Source organism: Panicum virgatum, chromosome 7K (genome assembly GCF_016808335.1).
Source record: "Panicum virgatum strain AP13 chromosome 7K, P.virgatum_v5, whole genome shotgun sequence".
Classification (NCBI taxonomy): domain Eukaryota; kingdom Viridiplantae; phylum Streptophyta; class Magnoliopsida; order Poales; family Poaceae; genus Panicum; species Panicum virgatum.
The window spans coordinates 24,620,870-24,643,872 of NC_053142.1; the positions used below are offsets into that span (position 1 = coordinate 24,620,870).

General features: G+C 49.1%; 1 pseudogene; it reads right to left on the reverse strand.

The window, feature by feature from the left end:
- LOC120640036 overlaps positions 1-23,003 on the reverse strand; it is a 38,937-nt pseudogene that overhangs the window by 11,490 nt on the left and 4,444 nt on the right.

Sequence of the window (23,003 nt, forward strand, 5' to 3'; positions counted from 1 at the left end):
GTAATGGTTTGAGGAATCCCGAACATATGAATGATGTGTCTTTGACGAAACTGATCACATCTCTTGACGTCACCGATCTCATGGGTACCGCCTCTACCCATTTTGTGAAATAATCTGTAATAGCTAACACCCATTGGTGGCCTTTGCTAGACGGCGGGTTAATCTGGCCGATCATATCCATGGCCCAACCCCTGAACGGCCATGGCTTAATAATAAGATTCATTACTGATGCCGGCACCATCTGAATCTTGCCGAATCTCTGACATGCCTGACATCCCTTGTAATATTTGAATCAATCTTCAAGCATGGTAGGCCAGTAATACCCCGATCGCCTAATCAGCCATTGCATCTTATGAGCCGATTGATGAGTGCCGCAGGCTCCTTCATGAACCTCATGCAAGAGCCGATTCGACTATGCAGGTCCCAGACATTTAAGCAGCAATCCTTCCAAAGACCTGTAGAACATGTCGTCCCCAATCAGAACATACTTCATAGCTTTGAGTCTTATCCTTCTGGGTGCCCCCCGAGCCGAATCCTTCAAATAATTGAAGATATCGGCTCTCCAGTCTCCAGGTTCTAGAAACTGAACCTCCACATCGATCCCATCGGCCGTTCTCTTGTATCCGGAAGCCAACTGTGCCAAATCATTGGCTTCATTGTTCAAAGTTCTGCGTATCCAGTTGAAATTAATGTACCTGAATTGTGACATCAACTCGCGGCACTGCATCCATATCGGGAAAAGAGCCTCACTCTCACACCTTGTTGGCGCTCCTTAAGTATCCATTTTATCCCCTGTTTAACTTTGATAATGGCATGAATTTAATATCAGAATCACTAACCATCCTAACCTCAGCCCTATTATTGGTCATTTTCGCGTTTGCACATATATTTTGGAGGTACTTCGTTTTTGCAGGTTTTTGACCAATTTTGGAGCATGAAATGACGAGGCCCACGATCACGCGATGACACGAAGAAAGACAAAGGCCAAATCCCGAATAAAGGACCGAAGGCCATGATGATTAGAGGCCCGTTCATGCACATCCACCCTCCAATGAAGCCCAAAGGACAAAGCCCACAAGATAAGATCAAGATACTTCGGGGCTAAGCAAAGCAAAGAGATATTTAAGGAAGGATTTTTCATCCTATCCTTTTCCTCGAAGAAATCTCGAAGATAACGACGTCTAATGGGGTGCAGTCGTGAAAGGCATAAACTCTAGAAGATTCCAGGAGAATTGGGGAGAAAGAAGGACACGAGACGGCGAAGGAATGAGCCAGGCCGACCAGCCTAGGCCCATTGGGCCGGCCGGCCCAACCCTTTTTTAGGTCGGTTCGGCCTCCCCTTTTGCCTAGGGTTTCCTGAGGCTATTTAAAGACCCCTCCCCAAGGTTCACATAGAGATCAATTCGGGAGACGACGCCAAGGAGCAGAGAAGATTGAGGGACACCTCTCGGAGAGCCGAGGGTCATGCTAGTTGTCTAGGGGCTTCCCTAGCCGATGTGGGAAACTTGCAAGGAAGACCACGTCGGAGTTCTAGAGCTAGGATCATCAAGATCAAGGTAGGGCCCCGGTTGTGATCTTGTGATGTACAATCATTCATGGTGAAATTATTTGTGATTCCGAATGTTTAGCGACCATGTTCTCTCTTTCAATTTTGTTCTTTTCTTTAGGTTTGCTTCATCCTAGATCTATTATCGAGATAGATCGCTTAGCATGATCTTGTAGTCATTGTGGCTAGAGGTTCATGGCGGAACTACCAAAGGGGGTTCGACTTGCTTCAGGGTACTTTTGTCCAAAGGGGTGGCGTCGTGACAGGATGTTGCCACTAAGTAGGTGGGGTATCAAGGGATCAGATTGGAGATTTTGAGTTTAAAGATGTTTTTCATTGAGATTCACATCTATCTTACTTTACTACATCTAGCTGGAACTACAACAAATGCATGATCTAGGTGATCTAGATTGGTTATCTTTAACTTTCTCTTGCTATCTTCGGTGTTTGTCATTTTTAATAGATTAGATTCATTTTTCACCATCTCAACACAAAGGAATCTCTATGCTAGTAGGTTGTTTCTTGTCTCTTTGGTTCCGTGGATTGATAAACCTTGGGGGAATACTCTGAGGGAAAAGCTACACGAAACCGTGTGCTTGCGGTATATAAATCGGGGGTGCTAAGGAGCGTCAACACATCTATACTCTTCCGTGAGTTGAGAAATCACGAGCTTCGAATCTCCAAATATTTTCCATTGCCTCTGCACCAGCTTCCAGGAGTAATTCCATCCCTCTGCACAAGGCTTCATACTCTACCAAATTATTGGTGCATGGAGCAGTCATCCTGATGGAAAAAGAATAAGTCACCCCTCGAGGTGATACCAACAGAATTCCCACACCGCACCCATCATCGCATGCCGATCCATCAAAAAACATGGCCCAGGCATGTATAAATAGTGCAGCCACATCGGTGCTGACCCTGTCTGCCACGAGATCCACCAGTGCCTGTCCTTTGACTGCCTTCGCAGGCTGATATCGGATATCGAACTCTGACAATGCAAACATCCACTTCCCGAGCTGGCCTTTCAGAACTGGAGCCGACAGCATATACTTTATAACATCCGATTTGCAGATGACAATCGTTTCCGCCGAGAGCAAAATATGACGAAGCTTTGTGCATGTAAAGAATAAACAGAGGCAAAGCTTCTCAATATCGAGGTACCTGGTCTTGGCATCTAACATGCGCCAGCTGAGGTAGAAAACCACCCTCTCCTGGCCGTCGTGCTTCTGAACCAATACCGAAGCAATGGAAGTGTCACACACGGACAGGTACACGTAGAAAGGCCTATCTTGCTGGGGTGGAACCAACACTGGAGGCCTCGATAGATATTCTTTGATTTCATCAAAAGCCTTCTGTTACTCTGCCCCCCAGCGAAACTCAGTGTCAGACTTGACTTTCACCAAACCCATGAACGGCTCGATGCACCCAGACAGATTGGAGATAAATCATCTGACAAAGTTGATTTTGCCGATGAGCTTCTGCAAATCTTTCTTCGTAGTAGGCGGCCTCATTTTCCTTACAGCTTCTTGACTTTTCAAGCCGATCTCGATTCCCCGCTCAGTGCACCAGGAATCCTAAGAACTGACCGGCTGATACACCAAAGGCGCATTTCTTTGGGTTCATTCTGAGCCCAAACCTTCGAGTCCGCTCCAAGACCTGACGCAAGTCTTCCAGATGTCCCCCAGCCTTCGTGGACTTGACCACGACATCATCAATGTAGATCTCTACCAACTTGCTGATGAGATCATGAAAAATATAATTCATGGCACGTTGATACGTTGTACCGGCATTTTTCAATCCAAAGGTCATAACCAAGTACTCGAACAACCCGACCGCGCCTGGTACTCTGAACGCGGTCTTGTGTACATCCTCTGGGGTCATAAAAATCTGGTTGTAGCCGGCATTACCATCCATAAAACTCATCATCTTATGACCGGCCGCTGCGTTGATCAATGTTTCCACAACAGGCATCGGATACTCATCTTTTGGCGTTGCTCTGTTGAGGTCTCTGAAATCCACGCAGACTCGCCATCGGCCATCTTTCTTTTGTACAGGGACCACACTGGAGATCCACTCCGCATACCGACATGGCCTGATGAATCCTGCATCCAGCATCTTTTGCACCTCTTTCTTAACCTCCTCTAGGACTTCGGCCTTCATCTGACATGCTGGTTGCTGAAACTGCCGAAATCCCTTCTTAAGCGGGAGCCTATGCTCGACAATGTTTCTATCCAGGCCGGGCATCTTAGTATAATCCCATGCGAAACAGTCCCGGTACTCCTTCAACAGTGTTATCATCTGCTCACGCAAAATCGGGTCTAACCTTTTGCTGATAAACGTCGGTCGCGCCTTGTCCCTGGGACCGATATCAACTTCCTCCAAATCGTCAGCTGATGTAAATCTGTATCCTAACTTGCCGCCGTCAGAAAGATCGACATCGACAGCAAATACAGGGAGATAACAAGAAAAATTTTCCGGCCAACCGCACGGGCTGGCTGTTCCTATATTTCCATTATTATTCAAAACTAAATGCTCAGCAACTGACCAACTACTAGAGCAGGCCATTGTTTGTACATAATGTAACAATTTTAACTCCAAATATATATTACTCATTTTTTGGGGCCGGTCGCTGGGACCGGCCTCTCTAATCTTGCTGGATTTCGTAGCTTGCCAGGATGTGTTTACTCTGTGAGGCCATTGGATAAGACCAGCCTCAGCCCGTTTTTTGTCGCTTCAATCCGATCACAGTCTTCCAGCGCGATCCCTGAGATCGGCTCTTGCACTTCCGCGTCCCAGGCGTTCATGTCTGCAAGCAAAACCTTGCTGGAATCATCTGCACGGACCACCTCCACTTCATCGCCATCCCACTGGACCAAACACTGGTGCATCGTGGAAGGAACACAACAATTGGCGTGAATCCAATCCCTCCCAAGCAGCACTGTGTATGTACTCTTACTGTTGACGATGAACAACGAAGTTGGGACGGTCTTGCGGCCAACTGTCAACTCCACATTGAGGACACCCTGTGCCTCCGACGGCTGACCGTTGAAATCATTGAGCATCACATTGGTCTTGATAAGATCAACAGCAGAACGACCCAATCGGCGCAGCAATGAGTACGACATCAGATTGACTGTGGCGCCAGCGTCGACTAACATCCTGTTCACAGGCTTGCCATCGATGAAGCCCTTGAGATACAATCCCTTCAGGTGCTTGTAGCTTTTCTCCTTGGGCTTCTCAAAGATGATCGGCTGTGCGCCGAGATCTAGCTGCGCGATGGCCGATTCCTCCGGTTGGGGCGCCCGAAACTCCGACGGGAGCACGAACACCATATTCACATCAGCCGATGGCTTCTCATCGGCTCTTGGCTGCTTGGGGCGCCACTCCCTCCTTGGAGGATGCCTTTCCACCCTTCGCGGGTGCCTAACTTGCTCCGCGAGATCCGGACGTGCTTTCCTCAGCACGTCGAGGTACCTTGCTTCTACCTCTTCGAGGTTGCGTAGGCGCTGCACTCGGCGCTTCTGTGAGCGGCTGAGCCCGTCAGGACACCACCATGGACGATGATACTTGTCTTCCTCTTCTAGCTCAAGATCATCCCTGGATGGCCGCTCAACATGGTCGTTGTGACGTGTTTTGGGCCCCAAGCACTGGAACACCGACGTCTCGCCTGGATGGCGTCCCCGAGGCCTGCACTCCAAGCAATCATCGATAGTAGGCAATCAGCTCATGCCTGAATTCCAACAGTACCTGAAGAATGGGCAATGGTAGTGGTCGTGTATAGCCTGGCGTCTCCCTAGCGTTCTCCCAATGCGGTGCTCATACTCCTCCTCTTCCGATTCATATCGGCGGCGCAACTTGTACTGATACTGGTATTTTTCCAGAAGCCGATTAGAAGCTGGGAATTGATTGCGGATGTGACGCACTTGCTCTTCAGTAACATGTTGCTGCTCCGGCTCGTGTTCATCCTGGGGCCGTTTGCTAGAAGCGGCCTCTTTCCTCTGCTCGACATGGCGGCACATGGGTCCCGCTATGTTGATCTGGAACGCCAAGTTCTGGCCCTCAGGTCCAAGATCCGACAGCTCCACCATGTTAGCTTGTGGGAATGGTTGACTGTCCACTTTCATCGTGTGTTGGGCCAGAATTAATCGGCCTTGCTCGATAGCCGATTGGATTTGCCGACGCAGCTCCTTGCAGTCATTCGTGGCATGGGTGAACGAGTGGTACCACTTGCAGTACAACCTTCCCTGCAGCTCATGTGCCGTTGGCAGCTTGTGATTCTCTGGGAACTTCAACTACTTCTCCTTGAGCAGTAAGTCGAATATCTGCTCTGCCTTGGCCACGTCAAAGTCAAAGCCCTTCACAAGCCCCTTCTGTTTGACCCACTTGCACGGGACGGGGTTTGCCCCCCCCCCCCCCGGGTCCACTCTGCCACAGCCACTTCATGTTCCCTGTCAGAATCATCAAAATCATCTGCTTGGGCCATATTGACATGGCACTTGAATTTTTCCTGGTACAGCTCGGGGTGATAGTGTTCATACGCCGTAAGCTTCTGCACCATGTGTGCCAGAGAGGTGAATTCCAACTGAAAAGCCATATCCTTGATCGGCTTAGCAAGTCCCAGAACTGCCAAATCAACCGCTTCCTTTTCTGTTATGCGCGACGAGTAGCATCGATTCTTGACCTCTTTGAAGCGTCGTACATACTCTGACACACTTTCCCCTCGCTTCTGCCTGACTTGGGCGAGGTCGGCAATCCCGGCTTCAGTAGCCTCTGAATGATACTGGGTGTGGAACTAATCTTCAAGCTGCCTCCAAGTCCGGATCGAATCTAGGGGCAGTGATGTATACCATCCAAAAGCTGAACCCGTGAGAGACTGGGAGAAGAAACAGACCCTCAGAGGATCCGATACTGAAATCATCCCAAGCTGCGTCAGGTATCGGCTCACATGTTCAATGGAGCTGGCTCCTTCTGATCCGCTGAATTTGGTGAACTCCGGGAGCCAATACTTGGGTGGCAACGGGATCAAGTCGTAATCACTTGGATATTGCTTGCAATAGCCGATCGCCTTTCTCTTGGGCAGGATGCCGAACTGGTCCCTTAGTATTGCACTGACCTGCTCCACACTAAGAACTCCTGGGGCCGAGGGCTCAGCACTCGGCCCAGTAGCGTACTTCGCCAGCCATGCTTGTTTCTCCGCATCTGCCCCTGCGGCCCCTGTACTCACCAGCTGCCCCATGCGTGTTGGGTTGATAATGTCAGGTATGTACATGCACGTGTAGCTGTGCGGGATCTCTTTGAGCGGCTCGCTTAGGAACTGTCCCTCCCCAAGGTCACCGCCGATCTTGTAGATGACGTAGATCGGCGAACTCTGTGGTCCTACTGCCGCAAGCGAGTACAATACTGGCGGCCTAGATTGCAATGCAGCTTCCCCCCTGTGGCTCCCTAGGACTGGTCCCGATGGGGAGTACTGGTTCTTGATCACCTCCTGGACAACGCGATGTGCCACGCGCTCGAGCTCGTTCACCAGGCTTTCTGAGTGCCGATGAAGCATGTGAGCCACCATATAATTCATCTCTTGGCATAGGGCCCTGGTGCGCTCCTCTGACGGCACGAACAGATCAACATTGTCGAGAGCGCCCTCTGGTGAGAACCCCTTCCACCTGACGCCGTGGCTGCGGGTCCTCTCGAAAGAGCCGATGAGATCGGCTTCGAACTGAGCTTTGACCTCATCATATTTTTGCTTGTGTTCTGGAGTCAGCTCTTCATACGTGACAGGTTTGGTGACCGGCGGAACGGGAGCTTGGTCTTGAGGTCCAGTCATCTCTGCGGCGGGCGTTGTTGTTGATGAAGGTCCCACCGGGCGTGCCAGAATGTGATGTCGGTCAAAACCCACCGGCAAGTAGCGACAGGCAACACGAAGAGCCGGGAGGTCGCCGGGGCGCTGGCATGCACTGCTTCCTCGGACAACGGCCCGCAATCCGGCACACGCCGAAGATTCCGGAGTGTGTAAGGCGTGCCACCTGACCTATACCTGATCAGGAAGGTGCGAACGTACTTTAAACGATTTGCCTGCATGCACAAACATGTGTAAACATTAGTCCGAGCCGTGGTCGGCTCTCCGGGACGACTCTTGCATCGGCTTTCAAAGAACCGATCAAGTCCCGGTGTTAGATCTGATCTGTATATCCAGATATCAGTGGATAAAGCAAACAATTATGAAAAACTTGCTTCAATTAAATCTAGCTAATCCAACCCACGACAGTAAGAGCTTCACCGCTAGATCGGAACATCCTACACGTAATGTAACACCCTAGTTTAAATTTCAGCATTTTATAATAAATTTAATTGGCTTTAATTAAATTTCTAAGGTTCATTGTGTTTAGTATGGCATTTAATTCAATTTTATTCCTCAAGTAATTAAAATTTTATCATAGGTTTAATTTTGTTGTTGCATTCATGCTGGTGCATTGTTTTAATTGTTTGAGTGTTAGCATTGAATTCAAATTCAAATTTGAATTCAACTAGTTTTGGTTGAGTTTGAATAGGGTTTAGGAAGGGAGAAAAATAGAGGAAAACCCAAAAAACCAAACTCAAACCCAAAACTGCAGCCCAGTCGCAGTCGGCCCAGTTTGCTCGACCCGCCAGGCGACCACCCCGGCCTGCCCCACGATCCGCTCAGCCCACGAAGCAAAAGCCCCGCACGGGCCTGCTCCCACTAGAGCACACCCCCACTTCACCGCGCGCGCGCGCGCCACCGGCCTAGCCCGCTCCCCAGTTGGCCCGAGTCACAGTGCGTTCGCCTCAACGCACTCGCGCGCACCCTCTTGCTTACGTCTTGCCCCACACTCCAGAACCTTCCCCTTCCTCTGCCGCTAACCTCGCCGGAATCCCTCTGCTCTCTGGGCCTCCGCCGCTCCATGCCTCTCCCCCTGCTGCTGGCCCCGCTACACCCTGCGAACCAGCCTCCCGATAACCGCGCCAACTTAGCCGCGCCCTTCTTCTAGAAGCCAACCCGGGAATCGGATCTGCTCTATCCCGCGTCCGCCGCGAAATCTTCGCGCCGCAATTCCTGCGGCTCGCACGCCGAGGATCCCCCCCATCGCCTTCTTAACGCGCCCTGCACCTCCCCAAATCGTATCCCCACCTCAATTTCCCCTAGAATCTAGCGCAACGCCGTCCCACTGTTGGAGCTCTGCCCTGCCGCCCACAGTGAGTTCCTCGTCGATGCTCCCAGCCGTCAACCCTATACCGGCCATACTGACCCGTTTGGTCGCCTCGTAGGATGACCCCGCGTCGCTGCCACCGGAGCAGACGCTCAAGGAGCCATCCACGCGGCCTCTCCCCGTGCGCCATCGACTTGCCGAGCTTGGACCCGCCGAGCCACCGCCGGAGCACGACGTTGACCTTCTGCGCCATTCGCCTTCTTCGATCCGAGCCCCGGTGAGCACTAGCCCGACCTTCTCTCGCTTTTGCGCTAGATAGTTTAGCCCGTGGTGCACCTAGGTGCCTGGACCCCGCACGCCGGCGTCTCGCCGCAGCAGCTCCGCCGTAGCGGATGCCTGCATCCCTGCACCCCGCACGACCCCTACACAAGCATACCGTGCCTTGCGCAAGTCACCCGACCCTGCTACACACGCGTCCGGGCCACAGAACGGCCTGCACACCGCACAACGACGAGTTAGCACCGCCCCGCACCACCGCGAGCCTCACCCGTGCCCCAATCCGTAGACCTAAGCGCCCAGGTGATTTAGCCATGCCGCGCTCATGCTGCACGGCCAAACCGCAGCCCGAACCAACCCCGGGAGCATCAGATTTGTTTCTCCGGCGAGCTTCGCGTCGCGCTGCCGCCGACAGAGCCACCAGCGAGCAAGCGCCGCCGCCACCACGCGCAGAATGGCTTCCAGCCGTTAGATTCAGAGTAAACGCGTAGGATTAGAAGGCCGTACCCCTTCGTTGTGGGCCCCCCGATCTCGATCCAATGGATCAGATCCACCCGTACCGCTTCACCCTTGAATCTTTGCTAAAGAGACCCCGGAGTTCTCTGAATTTAACCCGCGGTCCATCTGTATAGAAAACTAATTACAGTTTGGCCCAAAATCTTGCACAGACCCCCCTGACCTTTTTAGAAATATTACCCGCTGTCCTGAGCCGCTGGTTTTCAAGGATAGCCCCTGAAACTAAGATTTATTTACGTTTAGGCCCTCGGTTTTGCAGAAAACCACCTGGAACTTAGTTTTTCTCGCAGATAAGCCCCTAGAACTTGTTTTTGGCCTAGATTTTGCGTTTTAGCTCCGTTTTAGGCATTCTTTATGTCCACGCGATCGTTGTAACGCATAGAATAGCTTTAGATTAGTTTAGTGTGTTATTTTTATGTATTGATGTACTGTTTCTTAGCTTTTGTTAGTGTTTGCTTGTATGCTTATTGTTGTGCCTTGTTTTGGCCATGTGTTCGTGAGTAGACGTTGAGCTACCAGAGGAGCCCCAGTACCAGTACCCGGAGCAGCCATCTTCTGACCAGTTTGAGCAGCAGCAGGAATAGTACGAGGAAGGCAAGTATAACATGAACAACACCTATCACTTTAAATACATTTTCATACTGCATTTTCATACTGTATGCCTATAAGGACATTCCTAGCCACTTTATATCCTTTATATATATCCTTTGGGTTGCATTTTGGTTAGTTGTGCTAGGTGCCGCGCTATAACACACTTGGTCCTTTTTAATTAATTTGATTAATGGTATATGCAACTTAATTCTGAGAGTGGCCCTCTGTGTGGCTTGAGTGGCTCACTTCTCATTAAAATTGGTTTTTGTTAGAAACATGGTTTAGGGGGCCAGCACGGTGCTTACTGCTAGGTTGGCCACTCTCCATAAGGACCGGTTCATAGAGCGACAACCTGGGACAACAGCGCTACCACAAGACTGGAATGGGACGGTCTTGGCTTACTAATTAGGCCATTTTGGTTCGGGAGTAACTTACCGACGGGGCAAGAGGGGAGTCAAGCTTCAATGGTGCCTAGGCTACGGGGCTTGGTCTGTGTACCCCTCGAGGTGGGTACCATCGTTGCATTGCCTGAATCCTTAGCGGTTACACCTTACCAACGTGCCCTTTGTAACGGCCTCGTAGTGAGTCGCTAGTCATCTCACCTAAGGAAGTGTGATGAACAACTAGCGTAGCTCACGACTTGTGGGTAAAGATGTGCAACCTCTGCAGAGTGTAAAACTGGTATACTAGCCGTGCTCACAGTCATGAGTGGCCCAGATCCTCCTTTTGATTAGTGGGGTTAACTCCTTCCGACGGGGGTGTGCCTCTCGGGGTTACCTTGGTGGTTTCGGTTTGGTTCTCAGTAGTAACATGATTAATTTTGATTAATTACTATGTAACTGGGTTTATGATAATTCATCAACTTGTAGTAAATAGCTTTAATAAAATTTTGCCAAGACTTAAAAGCTAATGCAGTCAATCAGCCAACCTTAGAGCCTCATAGTTTGTGTTATACTTGTTGAGTACAAGTTGTGTACTCACCCTTGCCTCTTCTCTACTTTTTCCTCTTGGATACGCTACTGCTGCTCAGTTCCTGCCGACGCGAGGGAGTTCGCTCAGCGCTACCAGGACTACGAGGACTTCTAGGCAGTTCGTCTCCCAGTCGACGTCCCTGTGGCGCCCTGCTCAGCTTCCGGCGAGAGTTATCGTTTATGTATTCTACGCTTCCGTTGTATCAGACATTTTTGTCATTAATGTAATAAATAACATTCGTATTCGCTTTATTAGATATTTTTACGTGATATGTGCTATGATATACTGTTCATTCTATTGTATATACGTGTGACTTGATCCTGGCATGTATATGATTGCTCGGTTTATGTCCTTTTATAAACCGGGTGTTACAGAGTGGTATCAGAGCCATATCGACTGTAGGACGAAAGCCTAGATAGAACTGGTGGAGTTTTAAGTCTTCTTCTCTCTCAGCCTTGTCTGCTGAAGCTATTTTGCTATTATACCCCTTGAATTCCAAGTGTCTCACTCGTCTTGCTTTGTTTTCTCTCCATAAAATAGTTTCCCGTAGATTCTGACCTGGAGTAAGTCGTCTGACCATCATAGGTGTAAGCTAGATGACCCCTTTATAATAATACGATAGTACGTTCCATGACGCGTTGTGGTTAGTAGAGTCGGATGTTAAACTCGGCTAAGTTGTGAAAATTGTCTGTTTGTTATTATGCTACATGTTTGATTTGGATTTTTGAATGATTGCATAGCTTAGTAGTTTAAATTTGTTTAATGAAAATCAGTTTTAAGTTAAAGTTAACTAATTAATAAAAGAGTTAGATCGTTGGGGGTAAAACCGTCCACTCTATCCTGTCTAATTTATCATGTCTAAGCCTTTCTTGCAGAAAAATATCGTATCCATCTGAATTTATTCCTGCAATATCTTTGCTCATACATCTTTTGTTCAAATCAGATGGTGAACACCAGGAGCACCAGTTCCGGTTCTGGTCAGCAGCAGGGTCAGAACAACCAGGGTATCGGGATGTCGATGCCTCCACCCTTGACTCCGGAGCAGTTCTTTCAGCTCCAAATGCAGATGATGGCCACCCTGAACAACACTGTTCAGGCACTGCAGCAGATCCACGCTCAGCCGCCGCCTCCTCCACCGCCTCAGACTCGCGACAGGCGTGCTGAGTTCCTGAGGGATCACCCGCCGACGTTCTCTCACACATCTGACCCACTTCAGGCAGACGACTGGCTCCGTGCAGTGGAGCGCCAGCTGGACATCGCCCAGTGCGATGATCGGGAGCGAGTCCTGTACGCAGCAGGATAGCTGCGAGGGGTAGCTTTGGACTGGTGGGAGTCCCACCCAGTTCAGGATCGCGAGGCTCTTACCTGGCTCCAGTTCCGGGAGCGGTTCCGCAGTCACAACGTCACCCCGGGCGTTATGAAGATGAAGCAGAAGGAGTTCCTTGCACTGAAGCAGGTAATCTCAGATATAATCATTCAGTGTTTCCTTTTGAGCTAATACCCCCGTGTTCTATCCTTCCGAGTCATGAATTAATCCTTCGCTATATATATCTGTCTTTTTCACTTCAGGGGACTACGACGGTCACGGAGTATCGTGATCGTTTTCTGCAGCTTGCTCGCTACGCCCCTGCCGATGTTGCGGATGACCGCAAGAAGCAGGAGCACTTCATGGAGGGTCTTGAGGACTACCTCTAGTACGCGCTGCTCAACCTCCGCTTCGACGACTTCAACCATCTGGTTGACAGCGTGCTCAACACGGAGCGCAAGTACCTGGAGATGGAGGACAAGAAGAGGAAGATCGTTCCCGTTGCTTCCGGCAGCAACACTCGTCCTCGCCTCCAGCCTCCTCAGCAGTACCAGCAATAGCAGTACCAGCCTCCCCAGCAGTACCAGCAGAGGCCGCAGCAGTACCCGCCTCGACAGCAGCAGCAGGCAGGTCAGGGCCAGAGGTTACCGGCACCTCCGGCTCGTGTTCCACTAGCTCCGCCAGCACCTCAGGCTCCACGGCAGGCAGCTCCTCCTGCTGGACAGCAGGCTCCAGCACCTCCTCGCGTGTGCTATCACTGCGGCCAGCCGGGGCACTACGCCAACACTGGCCCCCGGAAGGCGCAGGCGGGATAGCAGGGGCACCCAGCTCAGCCCAGGGCGCCAGCACAGGGCAGAGTGAACCACGTGACGGCCGAGTCAGCGGCTGAGGCTCCTAACGTGGTTATTGGTACGTTCATGGTCAACTCCCATCCAGCTACAGTGCTTTTCGATACTGGTGCTACTCATTCATTCATCACCAAGTCATATGTTGAGGAGCATAGTTTCTTTACCACTGCATTAAGGAAGTGTCTGCTAGTCTCTTCACCAGGAGGGGAGTTGAGATCCCATATTGTTTGCCCCCGAGTCAGTGTAGCGATAAGGGGGGCAACGTTCAGTGCTGATCTGAGGGTGCTAGACATCAAGGGTATTGATGTGATTCTGGGAATGGATACTCTTGCCAAGTGGGGAGTCAGAATTGATTGTGCCCATCGGGGCAGTTCACTTGACAGCATCTGATGGCCAAGAGGTGACAGTCAGTGCTTCAGAGCCCTCGGGATTTCTTCATCAGATGGAGGCTAGACCCACGGATGGTATTCGCGTGGTGTCTGAATTCCCGGATGTCTTTCCGGATGATTTGCTAGGTATGCCGCCTGAACGCGACTTCGAATTTTCTATTGATCTCTTGCCTGGCACAGCTCCTATTGCAAAGCGGCCCTACTGCATGGCACCTATAGAGCATGAGGAAGTTAGGAAGACTATTGATGAGTTGCTAGCCAAGGGCTATATCCAGTCACAGCTTCTCTCCTTGGGCTTTTCCATTGTTGCTAGTAGATAAGAAGGATGGCTCGAAGAGGATGTGTGTTCGATTATCGGGAGCTGAATGCAGTTACCATCAAGAACAAGCATCCACTGCCCCGTATTGAGGATCTCTTTGATTTGCTTCGAGGTGCTCATATATTCTCGAAGATTGATCTTCGCTCGGGTTATTTTCAGCTGAGGATCCGTCCTGGGGATATTCTGAAGACGGCATTCACCTGCAAGTATGGGCTATATGAGTACACGGTCATGTCCTTCGGCTTGACTAATGCCCCGGCTTTCTTCATGCATCTGATGAACATGGTTTTCATGGACTATCTGGATGTCTTCGTGGTGATCTTCATTGATGATATTCTGATCTTCTCCAAGACAGAAGAAGAGCATGAGGAGCATCTGAGACTTGTATTGCAGAGACTGAGGGAGCATCAGTTGTATGCCAAGTTTAGCAAGTGTGAATTCTATATTGACGAGGTTCCATTCCTCGGTCATGTTATCTCTCAGGGAGGCATTGCTGTTGATCCGAGCAAGGTAAAGGATGTGCTCGAGTGGGAGACACCGCAGACAGTAAAGGAAGTCAGGTCATTCTTGGGCTTAGCAGTATATTATCGGAGGTTCATTGAGAATTTCTCCAAGATCGCGAACCTTTGACTTCCTTGCTGGAGAAGAATGTGGCATTCATATGGACTGATGAGCGTCAGAAGGCCTTTGATGAGCTGAAGAAGAGGTTGACTACGGCGCCAGTCCTTACTCTGCCAGACCAGAGCAAGAGGTTCACGGTGTATTGTGATGCTTCGAAGGATGGTCTTGGGTGTGTCCTGATGCAGGAGGGCAGAGTGATTGCTTATGCTTCACGGCAGTTACGTCGGCATGAGCTAAATTATCCCACTCATGATCTTAAGTTAGCCGCAGTTGTGCATGCTCTGAAGATTTGGAGGCATTACTTGTATGGGCAGCAGTGTGATATCTACACTGATCACAATAGCCTCAAGTACATTTTCACGCAGAATGAGCTGAACATGCGGCAGAGAAGATGGCTAGAGTTGGTCAAGGACTATGACCTGGAGATTCACTATCATCCGGGCAAGGCCAATGTTGTAGCAGATGCTCTGAGCAGAAGAAGCTATGTCAACATGGCCGTGGCTTTCTAGATGCCTCCAAAGTTATGCGAGGAGTTCGAGCAGTTGAGTCTGGGCTTCTTGCATCATACCTCCAGTGCAGCATTTGAGGCAGTACCGACTCGTCAGAGATCAGGCAGCATCAGAAAGAAGATGAGAAGCTGCAGGAGATCCGTGAGTTGCACAAGAAGGGCAAGGCCCCACACTTCAGAGAGGATGATCAGGGTACCTTGTGGTATAAGAACCGGATCTGTGTGCCAGATGTGAATGATCTCCGGAAGTTGATTCTGAGTGAGGCCCATGATACAGCTTACTCTATTCATCCAGGCAGCACGAAGATGTATTATGATCTGAAGGAACGTTTCTGGTGGTATGGGATGAAGCGTTCAGTGGTAGAGTACGTGGCTATTTGTGACACCTGTCAGCGTGTCAAGGCTGAGCATCAGAGGCCAGCAGGTCTGTTACAGCCTTTGAAGATTCCAGAGTGGAAATGGGAGGAAATCACTATGGACTTCATTGTTGGATTGCCTCGTACTCAGAAAGGGTACAACTCTATATGGGTAGTAGTGGATCGATTGACGAAGGTTGCTCACTTCATTCCAGTGAACACTACTTACTCCGGTGCTAGACTTGCAGAGTTGTACATCTCTCGGATTGTCTGCTTGCATGGTGTGCCCAAGAAGATTATATCAGATAGAGGGTCTCAGTTCACTTCTCGGTTCTGGGAGCAGCTCCATGATTCGTTGGATACGAAGCTGCGTTTCAGTACGGCTTATCACCCTCAGACAGATGGGCAGACAGAGAGAACCAACCAAGTGTTGGAGGATATGCTGAGAGCTTGTGCCATTCAGTATGGTACTAGTTGGGATAAGTGCCTGTCTTATGCTGAGTTTTCATATAACAACAGCTATCAGGCCAGTCTGAAGAAGTCCCCCTTTGAGGCATTGTATGGCAGAAAGTGCAAGACTCCTCTCTATTGGGATCAGATTGGTGAGAAGCAGCTCTTTGGCCCTGAGATCATAGATGATGCAGAGTAGATGGTTCAGGCTGTGCGAGAAAATCTGAGGATTGCACAGAGCAGGCAAAAGAGCTATGCAGATGGCAAACGGAGAGGCCTGACTTTTAGTGTTGGTGATCATGTATACCTGAAGGTGTCTCCGATGAGAGGAATCCGCAGGTTTAATGTCAAGGGGAAGATAGCACCTCGGTATGTTGGTCCATTCAAGGTGTTAGAGAGGAAAGGCGAAGTTGCTTATCGCCTGGAGTTGCCCACCAGCCTCTCAGGAGTTCACGATGTCTTCCATATATCTCAGTGAAGAGGTGTCTGCGAGTACCCGAGGAGCAGGCACCACTGGATGGGTTAGAAGTTGAGGAAGATCTGACTTATACTGAGCATCCGGTGAAGATTCTGGAGACATCAGAAAGGGTTACTCGGAACAAGCGCATCAAGATGTGCAGAGTTCAGTGGAGTCATCACAGTGAAGCTGAGGCTACATGGGAGCGATAAGATGAGCTGAGGAAGACATATCCAGATCTCTTTGCTAGCCAGCCCTAGCTAAATCTCGGGGACGAGATTTCTTTAAGGGGGTAGGGTCTGTAACACCCTAGTTTAAATTTCAGTATTTTATAATAAATTTAATTGGCTTTACTTAAATTTCTAAGGTTTATTGTGTTTAGTATGGCAATTAATTCAATTTTATTCCTCAAGTAATTAATATTTTATCATAGGTTTAATTTTGTTGTTGCATTCATGCAGGTGCATTGTTTTAATTGTTTGAGTGTTAGCATTGAATTCAAATTCAAATTTGAATTCAACTAGTTTTGGTTGAGTTTGAATAGGGTTTCGGAAGGGAGAGAAATAGATGAAAACCCAAAAAAACCAAACTCAAACCCAAAACCGCAGCCCAGTCGCAGTCGGCCCAGTTCGCTCAACCCACCAGGCGACCACCCCGGCCTGCCCCGCGATCCGCTCAGCCCACGAAGCAAAAGCCCCGCACAGGCCTGCTCCCACTAGAGCACGCCCCCGCTTCACCGCGCGCGCGCCACCGGCCCAGCCCGCTCCCCAGTTGGCCCGAGTCACGGTGCGTTCGCCTCAACGCGCTCGCGCGCACCCTCTCGCTGACGTCTTGGCCCCACACTCCAGAACCTTCGCCTTCCTCTGCCGCTAACCTCGTCGGACTCCCTCTGCTCTCTGGGCCTCTGCCGCTCCATGCCTCTCCCCCTGCTGCTGGCCCCGCTACACCCTGCGCACCAGCCTCCCGATAACCGCGCCAACTTAGCCGCGCCCTTCTTCTAGAAGCCAACCCGGGAATCGGATCTGCTCTATCCCGCGTCCGCTTCGAAATCTTTGCACCGCAATTCCCGCGGCTCGCACGCCGAGGATCCCCCCCATCGCCTTCTTAACGCGCCCTGCACCTCCCCAAACCGTATCCCCACCTCAATTTCCCCTAGAATCTAGCGCAATGCCGTCCCACCGTTGGAGCTCTGCCCTGCCGCCCACGGTGAGTTCCTCGTCGATGCTCCCAGCCGTCAACCCTATACCGGCCATACTGACCCATTTGGTCGTCTCGTAGGACGACCCCGCGTAGCTGCCACCGGAGCAGACGCTCAAGGAGCCATCCACGCGGCCTCTCCCCGTGCGCCATCGACTTGCCGAGCTTGGACCCGCCGCGCCACCGCCGGAGCACGACGTTGACCTTCTGCGCCGTTCGCCTTCTTCGATCCGAGCCCCGGTGAGCACTAACCCGACCTTCTCTCGCTTTTGCGCTAGATAATTTAGCCCGTGGTGCACCTAGGTGCCTGGACCCCGCACGCCGGCGTCTCGCCGCAGCAGCTCCGCCGTAGCGGATGCCTGCATCCCTGCACCCCGCACGACCCCTGCACAAGCATACCGTGCCTTGCGCAAGTCACCCGACCCTGCTACACGTGCGTCCGGGCCACAGAACGGCCTGCACACCGCACAATGACGAGTTAGCACTGCCCCGCACCACCGCGAGCCTCACCCGTGCCCCAATCCGTAGACCTAAGCGCCCAGGTGATTTAGCCATGCCGCGCTCATGCTGCACGGCCAAACTACAGCCCGAACCAACCCTGGGAGCGTCGGATTTGTTTCTCCGGCGAGCTTCGCGTCGCGCCGCCGCGGACAGAGCCACCGGCGGGCGAGCGCCGCCGCCCCCACGCGCGGAATGGCTTCCAGCCGTTAGATTCAGAGTAAACGCGTAGGATTAGAAGGCCGTACCCCTTCGTTGTGAGCCCCCCGATCTCGATCCAATGGAGCAGATCCACCCGTACCGCTTCACCCTTGAATCTTTGCTAAAGAGACCTCGGAGTTCTCTGAATTTAACCCGCGGTCCATCTAAACAGAAAACTAATTACAGTTTGGCCCAAAATCTTGCACAGACCCCCCTGACCTTTTTAGAAATATTACCCGCTGTCCTGAGCCGTCGGTTTTGCAGGATAGCCCCTAAAACTAAGGTTTATTTACATTTAGGCCCTCGGTTTTGCAGAAAACCCCCTGGAACTTAGTTTTTCTCGCAGATAAGCCCCTAGAACTTGTTTTTGGCCTAGATTTTGCGTTTTAGCTCCGTTTTAGGCATTCTTTATGTCCACGCGATCGTTGTAACGCATAGAATAGCTTTAGATTAGTTTAGTGTGCTGTTTTATGTATTGATGTACTGTTTCTTAGCTTTTGTTAGTGTTTGCTTGTATGCTTATTATTGTGCCTTGTTTTGGCCATGTGTTCGTGAGTAGACGTTGAGCTACCGGAGGAGCCCCAGTACCAGTACCCGGAGCAGCCGTCTTCTGACCAGTTTGAGCAGCAGCAGGAATAGTACGAGGAAGGTAAGTATAATATGAACAACACCTATCACTTTAAATACATTTTCATACTGCATTTTCATACTGTATGCCTATAAGGACATTCCTAGCCACTTTATATCCTTTATATATATCCTTTGGGTTGCATTTTGGTTAGTTGTGCTAGGTGCCGCGCTATAACACATTTGGTCCTTTTTAATTAATTTGATTAATGGTATATGCAACTTAATTCTGAGAGTGGCCCTCTGTGTGGCTTGAGTGGCTCACTTCTCATTAAAATTGGTTTTTGTTAGAAACATGGTTTAGGGGGCCAGCACGGTGCTTACTGCTGGGTTGGCCACTCTCCATAAGGACCGGTTCATAGAGCGACAACCTGGGACAACAGCGCTACCACAAGACTGGAATGGGACGGTCTTGGCTTACTAATTAGGCCATTTTGGTTCGGGAGTAACTTACCGACGGGGCAAGAGGGGAGTCAAGCTTCAATGGTGCCTAGGCTACGGGGCTTGGTCTGTGTACCCCTCGAGGTGGGTACCATCGTTGCATTGCCTGAATCCTTAGCGGTTACACCTTACCAACGTGCCCTTTGTAACGGCCTCGTAATGAGTCGCTAGTCATCTCACCTAAGGAAGTGTGATGAACAACTAGCGTAGCTCACGACTTGTGGGTAAAGATGTGCAACCTCTGCAGAGTGTAAAACTGTTATACTAGCCGTGCTCACAGTCATGAGCGGCCCAGATCCTCCTTTTGATTAGTGGGGTTAACTCCTTCCGACGGGGGTGTGCCTCTCGGGGTTACCTTGGTGGTTTCGGTTTGGTTCTCAGTAGTAACATGATTAATTTTGATTAATTACTATGTAACTGGGTTTATGATAATTCATCAACTTGTAGTAAATAGCTTTAATAAAATTTTGCCAAGACTTAAAAGCTAATGCAGTCAGTCAGCCAACCTTAGAGCCTCATAGTTTGTGTTATACTTGTTGAGTACAAGTTGTGTACTCACCCTTGCCTCTTCTCTACTTTTTCCTCTTGGATACGCTACTGCTGCTCAGTTCCTGCCGAAAAGAGGGAGTTCGCTCAGCGCTACCAGGACTACGAGGACTTCTAGGCATTTGTCTCCCAGTCGACGTCCCTGTGGCGCCCTGCTCAGCTTCCGGCGAGAGTTATCGTTTATGTATTCTACGCTTCCGTTGTATCAGACATTTTTGTCATTAATGTAATAAATAACATTCGTATTCGCTTTATTATATCTTTTTACGTGATATGTGCTATGATATACTGTTCATTCTGTTGTATATACATGTGACTTGATCCTGGCACGTATATGATTGCTCGATTTATGTCCTTTTATAAACCGGGTGTTACACATAACTAGGCCTAGCGAATATAACAGATAACTAAACCATAACAAAAAACAGAGGCCTAAGAACTAGCAAGAGCCTAATTCCCGAAACAATCCCTATCAAGGCTAGAATAAAGCATCTATTACATCACCGGAATATCCAATCCGTTTGCAAGGCCTAACCTAGCAGATATTGAGCTAATCCTTATAAAATAAGAATAAACCATTACAGATTGGATCTACTAGATAGAAAAGAAGTAAGGTGTTATCTCTACGCAACTAATCCTTCGCAACGAGAATTATCTTAAGATCAAAGCATGAACGCATAGAGAAAACATGATATTCGTAGATGGTGAACAACAAGAGCATGATGGATTTACTAAAAATCATGCTATGAACATCGAGATAACTAGCATTACTCGCCATCAAAAATGCTTCAGTACGAGTAATACCAAGGTAAAGGCAAGAACAATGCTGCCCTGATCGCAAGAAGATGATCAGGGCAGCATGGCGCTTACTTGGATGAAACCCTAGAATTAGGGGCGGCGTTGCGCCAAGGTGTTGTTGCAAAAAGTGATGACGTTCCTTCTCTTACGAATATCATAGGGTACATATTTATAGTCCAGAGAATTGGGAAACAATCTAAACCTAACGCATCCAAATCGGACTCTATCTCTAATCCAAACTAAATCTAAAGATACATGGCCTGCACGGCCCAGATACTCACACAGGAGCCGATTCTCAAGCCTTCTTTAATCCTTGCTTCAAGCCCAACTCGCTTGCGGCCCATTAATTAACTCTGTTAATTTATGGCGATAACAATCATCCCATCACAGATCAGTGTATAGGGCGTGCCTCGTTATGACAATTGTTACTGTCAGATTAACAGCCACAATTACCTTTCCGGTCTGAAACAAAATTCTTTTCTTTGGGCCACTCTTCGTCCAGGAATAATAGGCTTTCCCTTAAACCCATGCCGGCTAAGTGTTCTCTGAACACATTGGGTGGTAGGCCTTTTATAAGCGGATCCGCTGAAATCTTGTCTGTTCTGATATGTTCTAAACAAATTATTTCATCCTGGACTTGCTCCTTAACAACATAAAACTTTATATCGATGTGTTTGGCAGCACCACTCGACTTGTTGTTATGAGCGTAAAATATTGCTGGTTCATTATCGCAGTATAACTTCAGTGGTTTTTCTATACTGTCGACCACTCTTAAACCGGGTACAAATTTCTTAAGCCATGTAACCTGCCTGGAGGCCTTGTAACGTGCTATAAATTCTGCATGTCGTGGAAGCTGCTGTTACTGACTGTTTAGAGCTCTTCCACGATATTGCTCCTTTTGCAAGAGTAAAGATGTATCCAGACATGGATTTTCTGTCATCTACATCTCCTGCAAAGTCTGAATCTGAATATCCTTCTATTTCTATAGATTCTGGTTTTCTGTACGTTAGCATGAGGCCAGTAGTGCCCCTCACATAGCATACTCTTCTTTACCATCTTCCAGTGCTCTGTGCCTGGATTACTTTGGTATCTGCCAAGTACCCCGGTAAAAAAACTTAAGTCAGGGCGAGTGCATACTTGTGCATACTGTAAGCTTCCGACAGCTGAAGCATAAGGCACTGCCTTCATTTGCTCGAGCTCATACTGATTCTTGGGACACTGATGTTTCCGGAAACTATCGCCCGTGACTATTGGAGCACGTGTGGGCTTGCTCGCATGCATACCGTATTTCTTTAATACTTTTTCTAGGTATGCTTTCTGTGACAATCCTAATACCCCTTTTCTTCTATCTCGGTGAATTTCAATTCCTAAAACGAATGAAGCTTCACCAAGATCCTTCATATCAAAATTCGAGGACAAAAAATTCTTTGTCTCCAATAGTAGATTAACATCACTGCTAGCCAGCAGGATGTCATCCACATACAGGATAAGAAAGATAAATCTCCCATTCTTAAATTTTGCATAGATGCAATTGTCCTATTTATTTTCTTTAAATCCAAACTTTCTTATTGTTTCATCAAATTTCAAGTACCACTGCCTTGAGGCTTGCTTCAAGCCATAAATTGATTTCTTTAGGTGGCACCCTAAATTTTCTTGGCCTTCCACAACAAAACCTTTCGGTTGTGCCATATAGACGTCTTCATATAGATTCCATTCAGGAATGCCGTCTTCACATCCATCTGATACAATTCTAGGTCATAATGAGCCACTATGGCCATTATTATTCTGAAAGAGTCTTTACATGAGACCGGAGAAAAGGTCTCATTATAATCTATTCCTTCTCTCTGTGTGAAGCCTTTTGCCACGAGTCGCGCCTTATATCTTTCTATATTCCCTTTGGAGTCACACTTCGTTTTGTAGACCCACTTGCAGCCGACTGTTTTGGCTCCTTTGGGAATTTCTTTTAAGTCCCAAACTTTATTGGTACTCATTGATTTCATTTCATCTTCCATGGCTGCAAACCACTTGGATGATTTCATTTCAATTTGTATTTTTTTCGCTATTATAGACTTCGTAATCATCAAAAATAGCAGATTTTCTAATTCTTTGTGGCCTTTGTGGGGCCAGTGCAACTGGTATTTCTGGTACAGGAGGCTGCTGTTGCTCCCCCTCATCCACAACAATGGGTTCTGGTTGAGCATGAGGAATGAAATCCTCATTCTCATTCGCTGCCACGTTAGGAGAACTAATAACAGACGTTGGCACTGTAGTGTTCTATAGTGCTGGTGCCACAGCCACAGGTAAGCAGAAATAAGGTTCTTGAGTCATCGAAGTAGAGACGAATACCCGCTTTTCCTCAAGATCGATTTTTCTGGCT